This window comes from Drosophila tropicalis, unplaced genomic scaffold (genome assembly GCF_018151085.1).
Source record: "Drosophila tropicalis isolate 14030-0801.00 unplaced genomic scaffold, ASM1815108v1 contig_88, whole genome shotgun sequence".
NCBI lineage: Eukaryota > Metazoa > Arthropoda > Insecta > Diptera > Drosophilidae > Drosophila > Drosophila tropicalis.
This window is the reverse complement of record NW_027173376.1, coordinates 2,039-12,931: the sequence shown is the minus strand read 5'-3', so window position 1 is coordinate 12,931 and position 10,893 is coordinate 2,039. Positions and strand designations below refer to the sequence as shown.

General features: G+C 38.7%; 1 long non-coding RNA gene across 1 annotated transcript; it reads left to right on the top strand.

The window, feature by feature from the left end:
• Positions 1-6,955: 6,955 nt before the first annotated feature.
• LOC137586055 (uncharacterized) lies at positions 6,956-8,106 on the top strand. The gene is made up of 3 exons (XR_011033679.1): positions 6,956-7,070; positions 7,134-7,465; positions 7,520-8,106. It is a non-coding gene; the product is annotated as an uncharacterized lncRNA (long non-coding RNA).
• Positions 8,107-10,893: the final 2,787 nt, after the last annotated feature.

Sequence of the window (10,893 nt, the reverse complement as noted above, 5' to 3'; positions counted from 1 at the left end):
CTGCTGCGGCTGACGCTTCGGGACCGCGGCCTCTCGTTGGCATACCACCAAAGAAACATATATTTGTTTCTAGGCTAGACCCTGTTGTCACATCTGATGATGTAATAGCCTATATTCGGAAGAAAGTTAACGTCTCGAATATTGCGGTGGAGAAGTTTAAATTTTCTTACTCTCGGGACATTTCGTCCTTTAAAATTAGTGTTTCTGCCAATATCTTCGACACTATATGTCGAGAAGATTTTTGGCCAAAACATATACTAGTTAAGGAATATACTGTGAAAAAGAAAAATCGGAAACCGATTCGCTTGCCAACCACAACAACTAATACCATTCCTGCCACATCAGCATCTGCTGGTGTGTCAAAAAACTAGCTTCGTCCCTTAACCTGGGTTACCAGAACGTTAGAGGGCTGAAATCTAAACTTTCTAATCTCTATGTAGATAGTCTTTCTTTTGAACATAACATTCTAGCTTTTACAGAGACGTGGCTAAAACCTGATATTGCTGATGCATCGGTTTTTCCACAAACTTTTCTATATTCAGACGTGACCGGATTTCTCGTATAGGTGGTGGCGTTCTGATAGCTGTTGATGCTGCTTTATCATCTGAAATGATTCAATTTTCTAGTACCCAGGAGATTGAGTTTGTCGGTGTTAAAGTAAATTTTAAATCTTTTAATGCTTTCATTACTTGTTCCTATATTCCACCATTGTCAGACATGGTGGTATATTTAAATCATTTAGAGGCAATTCAGTTTGTCTCCTCTTTAGTTTCCAGTCAAGACTTGCTCATAGTTGTAGGTGATTTTAATTTACCCGCTTTAGCATGGTCACTAACAGATGAATCTACCACGTTGCTGCCCTCTTTGTCACATGACTTTATTGATGGCCTTCTAGGCTTATCTTTATCCCAAGTCAATCCCGTCTTAAATTCTAATAGAAAATCGTTAGATCTTATTTTTGTATTGGATTTTTCTTATTGTGAGGTTTCTAGGATCGAACCATTTGTTCTTCCAGAAGACAAATTTCATCCTACATTAAATTTAAAAATTGATTTGCCCTTGCTTTCACCATTACTTGGTTTAAATGAGTTACCTCTAACTAGGTGCTTTCGTAAGACTGACTTTGCCAGCCTTAATGAAAACATTGCTACTACCGATTGGTCTTATCTGTACAATTGTAGAGATATGAACTCAGCTGTTCGTTTTTTCTATGATACTCTGAATTCACTCTTTGATATTTGTGTGCCTCTTGGTAGGCTGGAGCGGCTTAACAAACCTCCCTGGTTCTCTCGTGAGTTATCCAATTTGAAAAATGTGAAGACACGATATTATAAGAAGTTTCAAAAAACACGTCGTTCATCAGATTATGCTCTGTATACAGTCGCTCGTTCAAAATTCATGATGCTTAATACACAATGCTATAAGAATTATCTTCAGCGGTGTAAGCTTCAGTTTTCTTCTGACCCTAAACAATTTTATAACTTTGTTATGTATGCTGACGATGTCAAGATTTGTCTTACTCATAAAGATACAGATTCATTTAGTCGGCTACAAGCTGATCTTAAAAACTTTCAATCCTGGTGCCAGTTTAATCTACTAAATCTTAACACTACCAAATGTAAGGTAATGACTTTTTTCCGTAACTCTCCCCAACTGGTCACTTATTTTCTAAACAATAGCCCTTTAGAACGTTTAAATAATATAAATGATTTGGGCGTACTTATGGACCATAAGTTAAATTTTAACACCCACATTTCCACCACGGTCGCAAAGGCCATGAGTGTCCTGGGTTTCATTAAAAGATGGTCAAAAGAATTTGATGACCCCTATACAACTAAAGTTCTTTTTACTTCGCTTGTCCGTCCTATTTTAGAGTATGGATCTTGCATTTGGTCACCTCAATATGAGTCGCACCAGATTAGACTTGAATCCGTTCAAAAGCAGTTTTTGCTATTTGCTCTTCGTGGCTTAAGCTGGGATCGCAATGTCAATTTGCCTTCGTATTCTAGTAGACTTCTCTTGATTAACCTTCCGTCCCTAACTAACCGTAGAATTATGCTTGGTGTCATTTTTATGCACAAGCTCCTAATTGGTGATATCGACTCGCCTGAGTTATTAGCTCAGGTGAATCTGTCGGTACCATGTAGACGGAGTAGACATCCTTTGATACCTTTATCCCTTAGTCGTTGTTCTTCTAACTATGCTATGCATGAACCTTTTAGGGTCCTCTGCTCTGATTACAACCTTCTATTCCCTGTAATCAGCTCAGAGTTTTCCATTAATATGCTTAAAACATCTATCCTATCCCATTTAGTTAATAGATAGCTATAGTATTATTTGTTTGTCTGTTTTTTTCTATTGTGTATTTGTCCACGCGATTCGTGCCGTGCGTTATACGGCTGCACCCCTCGGTCGGTCGGGTGGGAGGTGGGCAGTTATCTGCTTGGGCTCGCGCGTAACAGGCTATGTCCTGGTGTCGTAGGGGCCACTTGAACGTACTGCGCATAGTATCGTCAACGTCCGCTATAAAAAAAAAAAAAGTCACTGTTTTCGCCCGATCGTTCCTATGGGAGCTATATGATATAGTCGCCCGATCTTGATCAAATTTGGCACAGTCATTAACAGATATACTAAACTAACAAACGTTTAATTTGAAAGCAATCGCGGTAAAAGTAACGAAGTTATTTACAAAAGTCACTGTTTTCGACCGATCGTTCCTATGGGAGCTATATATAGTCATCCGATCTTGATCAAATTTGGCACAGTCGTTCATGAGCATAATAAACTTTCTAATATTAAGTTTCACGATAATAACGTAGAAAATAAGGAAGTTATTGAGAAAAGTCACTGTTCGTGACTTTGGGGTTTGTATGGGAGCTATATGATATAGTGGTCCGATCCGGCTGAATCCAAGATATACAACCCCTGCAGTACATACAAGCCTACGTGCAAAATTTCAGCTCTGTAGCTCTTACGGTCTAGGAGGAGTTTGCGTTGATCCAGACGGACGGACGGACGGACGGACGGACATGGCTAGTTCAACTCGTCTTGTCGTGCTGATCAAGAATATATATACTTTGTATGGTCGGAGATGCTTCGTTCTATGCGTTGCACACTTCTGACCAAAATTAATATACCCTTTTTGCAAGGGTATAAAAAGGCGCCTTTCAATGAATTCAAGTCGACTACGAACAGTGCTCAATTGCACTAAATGATGGCTGATCTAAAAATGAGTAAAAAGGAGAATTTCTTGCTGATGAAGGAGGATGTATCGAAGAATCTGCATTGATTCAGTATGTTATTGATGGTATTCAAGACTTTGGTAGGAACAAGTCAACGTTGACGTTAAAAGACTTCAAAGACAAATTGAAATCCGTCGAAATAATGCGAGAGAAATCTAAGAGTGATTAAAAAAAATGTTCTATGATTTAACAAAAAAATCCAGAAAAGTGAACGTAACTCTCAACCAATGCAAAGGTACAGCCGCTTCTTGTGAAAGTAAAAACCAAGTTAAAAAGGGTTTTGAATGCAACATATTTGGCCAAATTGGCAGAGTGTCCCAAGAAACCGGAAAAACGCGAAGTGAGTAATACACGAAAACTAAACACATCAATCTCACGTATGTATAAAGAGATATTAATCGACCGTTTAAAGATGAATGCTGGAAGTAAATACAATCTTATGTCCGAAACGACTTATAAAAGAACAGCCAAACAGCCAAAGCAATGTGAGTGCAACATATTATTAATCGGGATTGGTAGTAGCGACGCGGTCAAAGCCATGGGTTCAATCAAACAACCATTCGTAATTGACGGACAAGAAATTAAAATCAGTATTTAGAGTAATTGATCCACAATTTCTTGACGAAGACGAGTTCAAATAGCTATGTCCGTCCGTCCGTCCGTCTGGATCAACGCAAACTCCTCCTAGACCGTAAGAGCTACAGAGCTGAAATTTTGCACATAGGCTTGTATATACTGCAGGGGTTTTATATCTCGGATTCAGCCGGATCAGACCACTATATCATATAGCTCCTATACAAACCCCAAAGTCACGAACAGTGACTTTTCTCAATAACTTCGTTATTTTCTGCGCTATTATCGTGAAACTAAAGTGAGACTATTACGCCTATAAACTACTGTGCCAAATTTGATCAAGTTCGGCTGACTATATCATATAGCTCCCATAGGAACGATATGTCGAAAACAGTGACTTTTGTAAATAACTTCGTTACTTTTAACGCGATTGCTTTTAAATTAAACATTTGTTAGTTCAATATATATGTTAATGACTGTGCCTCATAAGAACGATCGGTCGAAAAAAGTGACTATGATCAATATCTTCGTTATTTCCTATGATTGTAGGCCATTCTTTCGCAAACATAAGCCTTTTTAGATAAAACGTTCTTCCACATTGATGGCTAATAGGTAAGGAAAGAGTTATTAAAAAAGTTGCAAGGGTGTACAAACTTTGACGCGGTCGAAGTTAGCCCCGGCCCTCTGGTTTTTTTTAAATCTTGTCCAAGTCGTTTGCTCGGCTCATATATTTTTTTTCTCATTCTTTGTATTTATATTTTTTCTCATTTATTGTGCACTTTGTACAGTTTATAAAAGCAATTGGCACACATTATAATAACGATTATTAGAAGCATTATGTTTACATATTCCAATTCAATGTTATTTGGTTCAACTTTATTTATCACGTTAGCAGTGGAATCCACTGATTTAACGTCTAATTGACCCATTATAGTTTTGTTAAAGTTATAATTAGAATTATGAGTATTATCTATTTCCTCACTGAATTTACTTATCAATGGTCTCTTTTAAAAATTCAAGCTCATTATAAAGTTTTTGCGCCGTCGCCCATGCGGGCGGTGTTGATTGAGCAAATAGCAGCCACCTAATGTGTGTTATTCTTTTGTTAATTTTGTTTTTCTGACCTCCACGTACCATCACGCACACTCTACTCACTCAGACGTTTTTTTGTATATCCCGTGTCGCTGAGTGACAAAGACAATGCCTTATGGATATTCGGCTAACAAAGTGTTGCCGTTCAATATTTATGTTGAATAATAAGAACTTGTATGTGCATACACTATACTACAATATACATATATTTTTTTAACGGTATAAAATTTTAAAATAAAAGTGGGATAACACATGTTCGAAGATATAGTGTAATTCTAATTTCTATGTTACTTTTGGCGTGGCATTGTTCTGGCGATGAGCCAAATCAGGTTTGATTGGAATTGGTCTTCAATTACTATCATCCGTCACGTTCGCTTATCACAGGTCACACTTTTTTATGCCTTCGAATTTCTCTGTCACATTGTGAATCGTACAAAAAAAAACAAAAAAAATACAAAAAAATACAAAAACCATCTATAAAATTGAAACAATTTTAGTTTTTTTTTTTTTTTTTTTGGCAGCAACAAAATTTGTATTATTCCTACAGCTTATTAAAGGCAGCCCATTCAAAAAAAAAAAACCAAAGAAACATGTTGTTGCTCTGCGGCCGCTGCCCCGCGCACTCACTTTCATTTATGTATATAAATATGAATTATGTATAAAGTCAATTAGGTTTACTTCGTTTCTTGCGATTTCTGTTGGCTCGGCAGGCGTAGCTCAATTAGCCGCAACAAGTTAAGATAAAACCAATTGCCACAATGTGCTATGTGGATGTGGCACACCACGCGCATTTACTTTTCAAATTAGCTTGGCAGCTTATTGCAGGTGAGCTGATTTGCGAGCAGCCTGTCCAAATGTATTATCACTTTCAATTTGATTATCTTGAATTCTGGGAGCGGACCAGGCACAGCTGGCCACCAAAATGGTTACACAAGCAATGGCAAACATTTGAAAGCTAATAACTGGCTCTCGAGACCGCTGTCGGTAAGCATTACAAAACGATTTAAAAGTAAATTAAATAAAACTTGTCGCTGCTGCTGCTGCTGCTGCGACTGAGACAGCGAAAGCTACCAGCAGCATGAACAATACCGTCCAAAAGACGCGAAAAAGTCCGCCGACTCTCACACACACACAGAAAGCTAAGGCAGACGTCGCAGCACATGAATCTAGAAAACAACAACTGCAAACGGGCATAACAACAAAATCAAGTCAACTTGTTTGTTAAGTGAATTTGTTCATTTCGTTTGTGGCTGCCTCTTTTTTTTTGGCAGCGTCGCCATCCGAATCGGCGTCGTCGTCGTCGTTGACGTCGGAGAGAAACTTGTGCCATACGCACACACACACACACATCAAGTGTAAACAGTTGGCAACTAGGCTGAGGCTGTTTATCCACAGTCTCGTCTTTGGGTTCAGCTTTCTTCCGACTCTCGCAATATCAAGTCACATATTTGCTAATTTACTTACGCTTCTCCATCGATCCGGTTGCCATGTATTTCACGCTCTTCCGTTTATGGGTGCAGATATGAGTTTTTAGTGAGCATAAATAGGTCATTTATATTTGCACTTTTCGCCATTGCCCCAATAGTTTAGTATTTAGCACTTTGATATTTGCACTCAATTTGCCCTTGGTGGTTAGTTGAACAATTTACCTAATACGAATGCTAAATGGGATCATATATATATATAAGAGATATTTCCATTGACGTAACATAACTGGATGGAAACAGTTTTTGACCATAGAGGTTTTTTAAATTTTGTCTACTTTCTTACTTTTCAAGTACAATGAATGTGAAAACGAAAGTTAAATCGAATAGACGGCTTTATTTATATGCTTTTTAAATAAAAATATTTGTATTATAAGAACTTGTCTCATTGAAGTTCCAGAAAGAACTGACTTAATTCAATATGCTGAAATATTCTAGTCCAACTAGGATTTTTTAGATTGTAATTTCGAATTTATCTACGACAGAAATAATTACAAAAACTTGAGATCTAAGAATGCCTGGAATTTGGCTGAAATTCCACATGCTCCGTTTGTTCAGTGTTTTAATCAGTAAACATCATTTCCTTGTAACAAACACACAGTTCAAGTAATATTCCAAAACAATCTCAAAAAAAAAAAAAAAAATATTGAAAATAACTATTGAGCGGAAATGTGGAAAGGTACGTAATAGTAAGGACATAGTAAGTAAGTGTATGACCAAGTGTCCCTTTTTTTCGGAGTAGCCAGTGGAGTTCAAGCTCGCCTCTTACGAGACAGTCTATGATCTGAAACAGCAGATCGAAAGGCGCCTACACATATCTGAGGGGGATTGTGTCCTGATATCGTCAAAGGGAAAAATTTCGGATGCCGAGTTGGTGATTGAAATGGCAGACCTTGAGAATTGTGATCCCGGCTCGAATCAGAAAAAACCAAGGATATCCTGCTATGTCGGAACTTGCCTTATAGGTAAATTGACTGTAACTACAGATGATGCTGATGTGAACTCGTCAGAAATTGATCTCGATTTTGGTTCAAGTAACGAGTCTTTGGAAAGTGGAGATCCGGCTTCAGATAGGTATGTGTAAGATAAATTCGATATAAATGAATATTACAAATTTTGCAAACTTAGCGAAAAAGTGGCAATAAATCAAAGCGCATTAGGCAACAGGCAATATGTTATTGTTGTAACAGCCGCCTGTTCGGATCGATACTATTGCCACTTGCTCCGAGAATTTTTTCCGCGGTTTGCGGACTATGGGAAGGTGCGATGTCTGACGTTCAACGAAAAAACCCCAGTCCTGGTATTCGCTGGAAGGCTCTACATTGCAGCTGCCGATGACAACACAATGAGGGCTATGAGACAGTTGATCTAATTGATTTTTGGCGCCTATCACAGGCTATAGCGGTGATTCCACAAGTCCACTATTGTTTCGAAGAAATATTCGACCTTCTAGAAAAACAAAATATTGGCTTGGATACCGACAAGTGGGCTATGGTAAGCAAAGATGAATTAGATCCATGTGCGGAAAAAAATGTAACCAAAATTTGTCGAAATGTTATTTGGATGGACTCTGAAAGTGTCGAGTTTATAAGGAGCAGATGTCATCGTTTGTAGTTCCATTTCTGGAAAATAACATTTCAGTTTTCTCCATAAACTGGGTGTGTTTAAGAATAAACATCGTGTTCATCTGAATTGGCTTCACCAAATCAGATTGAACAAAGAAGTACACAAAGCACACAAGAAAAATAAGTCATAAATATTCCTATGACATTTATTGCTTAATTCCAAAAACAAAAACATGCATCCACACTCTGTGGAAAACACTTAAGATTGTAACAGCAGCGGAGTATCAAGTAACCGACGCTGAGCATGAAATATAAACAATTTTCAACCCCCGAAAAACGTGGGTCATTAGAATAAGATATTTTAAGAACAATTGTTACCTCCTAGAGCCTAAGATTCCCTATATAAACTCCATACTTTTGTTAATAAAATCAGTTCATATTTTGAATTCAACGAATGAAGATTGGGTTATTCTTCTCCACCGGAATCCCTTTTCAGGGTGTTTAAGAATAAACATCGTGTTCATCTGAAACGGCTTCACCAAATCAGATGCACTAAAGAAAACATAATACAACTGTACTTTTGTCACAAACAAGTAATCTAGCATATGACTAGAATTACAATCAGCCACACACATTGTAGAAAAACACTTAACTCTAAACTAACCCAAAAGATCACAACGGCAGGATGTCAAGTGGCCGAAGCCGTGCCCAAAATAATAATTTTCAACCCCCGAAATCTTGGGTTTGAGTCTCATTAGAATAAGATATTTTAAGAACAATTGTTACCTCCTAGAGCCTAAGATTCCCTATATAAACTCCATACTTTTGTTAATAAAATCAGTTCATATTTTGAATTCAACGAATGAAGATTGGGTTATTTTCCTTCTCTCCGGAATCCCTATTCATTTTGGTCCTTCGAGAAAAAGGAACTCTGTAGTTTTCCCCCACCATTGGTAAGAAACTCAGAGGTTCAATCAGCTCCTTAAGAGTTTGAGATCTAATGCAAGTGTAAATGCTTAGACCAGCTAAAGGTAGCAAAATAAATAACTCTTGTTTTCCCCACCAGTGGTAAGAGACAGAGTATAAAATTAAAGCAAAATATTGCTTAATAAATAAAAAGTGCGTGCGACCGAGTATACAAAGGCAGTTTGGCCAGTCGAGCAACTGCAATAATTTCGGCGGCGGTAAAAAAAAAAAAAAAATATAAAGTTCGTGTGTGGCGTATTCGAAGCCCCAATATCGAAAAAAAAAAATTAATAGTGCATAGGTATATATATATGTACACTATATGTAGTTGCAAGTCGGCAACTACCAACAGCAGCAGAGCGACAAGATACATAGTTGCAAAGAAGAAACTGAAGAACGTACAGTGCCAGTATAAGGAAATCTGGTGCGATATCCGGCACCGGTACCGCCTGAGCCCATAGGCCCTGGACAACAGCAGCTGAGCTGAAAAAATAAAACGGCGAACCCTACCCATTGGCGGACAAGCAGCAGCGAACAGGATCATCAGATAAGATATAAATTAAAATAGTCATTACTTAAATCAACCTACATATTGTGAGGAACATTATAATTAACTATAATATCCCACACAACAAGCCAGCAACAACACAATCAAGCGGTGCAAAGGATGCACCAGATACAAGATATAGCCGAGACACAAACCAAACGTACGATATACGACCGAATCCGCTGCTGATGGATCGAACCGATTCGATATAAGTGGCATACGATCAAACGTGGCCAGTCGAACCACACGCAACCGTCGGCGATTTCGTACAAGCGGGAAGATGCGTGGGAAGCATAATGCAAGAAACCGATATGCACACACATGCGATGGGCAACCAAGTCCAATATGGCTCGATCCCATGATTTACGGTCAAACATGACCGATCGAACCACATGCGACCGCTGGCGATTTCGTACAAGCGGGAAGATGCGTGGGGGGCATGCATGCATTATATGAAACGATAATGGTTTGTGCATTGCATAGGGGAATATGCGAACCGAAGGGGGAGGGATGAACGATGGGGAAGCCCTCTATCTGATAGATACGATATACGTATGAAAGTGCATTTCAGGGGAAATTAAACGAGTGCACACAGCACGCGTGCATCGCGACCCATATCACTGTTAGTCAACTAAGCTACATACGTCTTTTATTTCCTGTAAACACACTTAGCCATGTAAGCAACTTATGTTTATGCGACCCTAGCAAAATATGTGACCCAAGACACACTTACTCACTTCCCTTTTCTAGCATAAGCACTTTTTAGCCTAGCCATTCTTTGAATATTGCCGGTAAGCAGAATTCGCCGGAAGAGGCGACCCACTTCTGACACGATCCCAACGCCGCTGCCAACAGCTCGACGCCGCAGCCAGCACCCTATGGGCATCTCGGGATATATTTAAGGGACCACGCTCGACAGAGCCGGCAGTCTTAGTTTAGACGTGGAACTAATTGACTCAAGTATACAAGTCATGATCAACCAAGGGAGTTTTTAAGGCCTTACGAGTAACCTTAAAGGCTCAGACTAGTGAAACAAAACAAGTGAAAGGATCAAGAAAAGTCAGAATAATTCGAGACGGCCTTACAAGTAACCTCTCAAATTATCCTATAACCAGCAAGTCCTTGGAATAGGACTAAAACACCGTGTTAAGCCAAGAATCGAGTAAGGTCAAACTGCTCCAGGACGATCCCCAGCATATTGGAAGGTACAAGGATATATCCTGTTACCGAAATTCCAGGAAAGAGCTCGGGACTCCTCTAATAGAAACTTGTCATATCCAATCAAGCCCATAAACAATCGTAAATAAACATACCACCAAGACAAATCATTAAACAAACCTATTCTAATTTCACCGGGGCACAAAATAAATTTTGTTGTGCCGAACCTAGCCCAAGAGGTAATTGTAAATATCCCGAAGGACGAA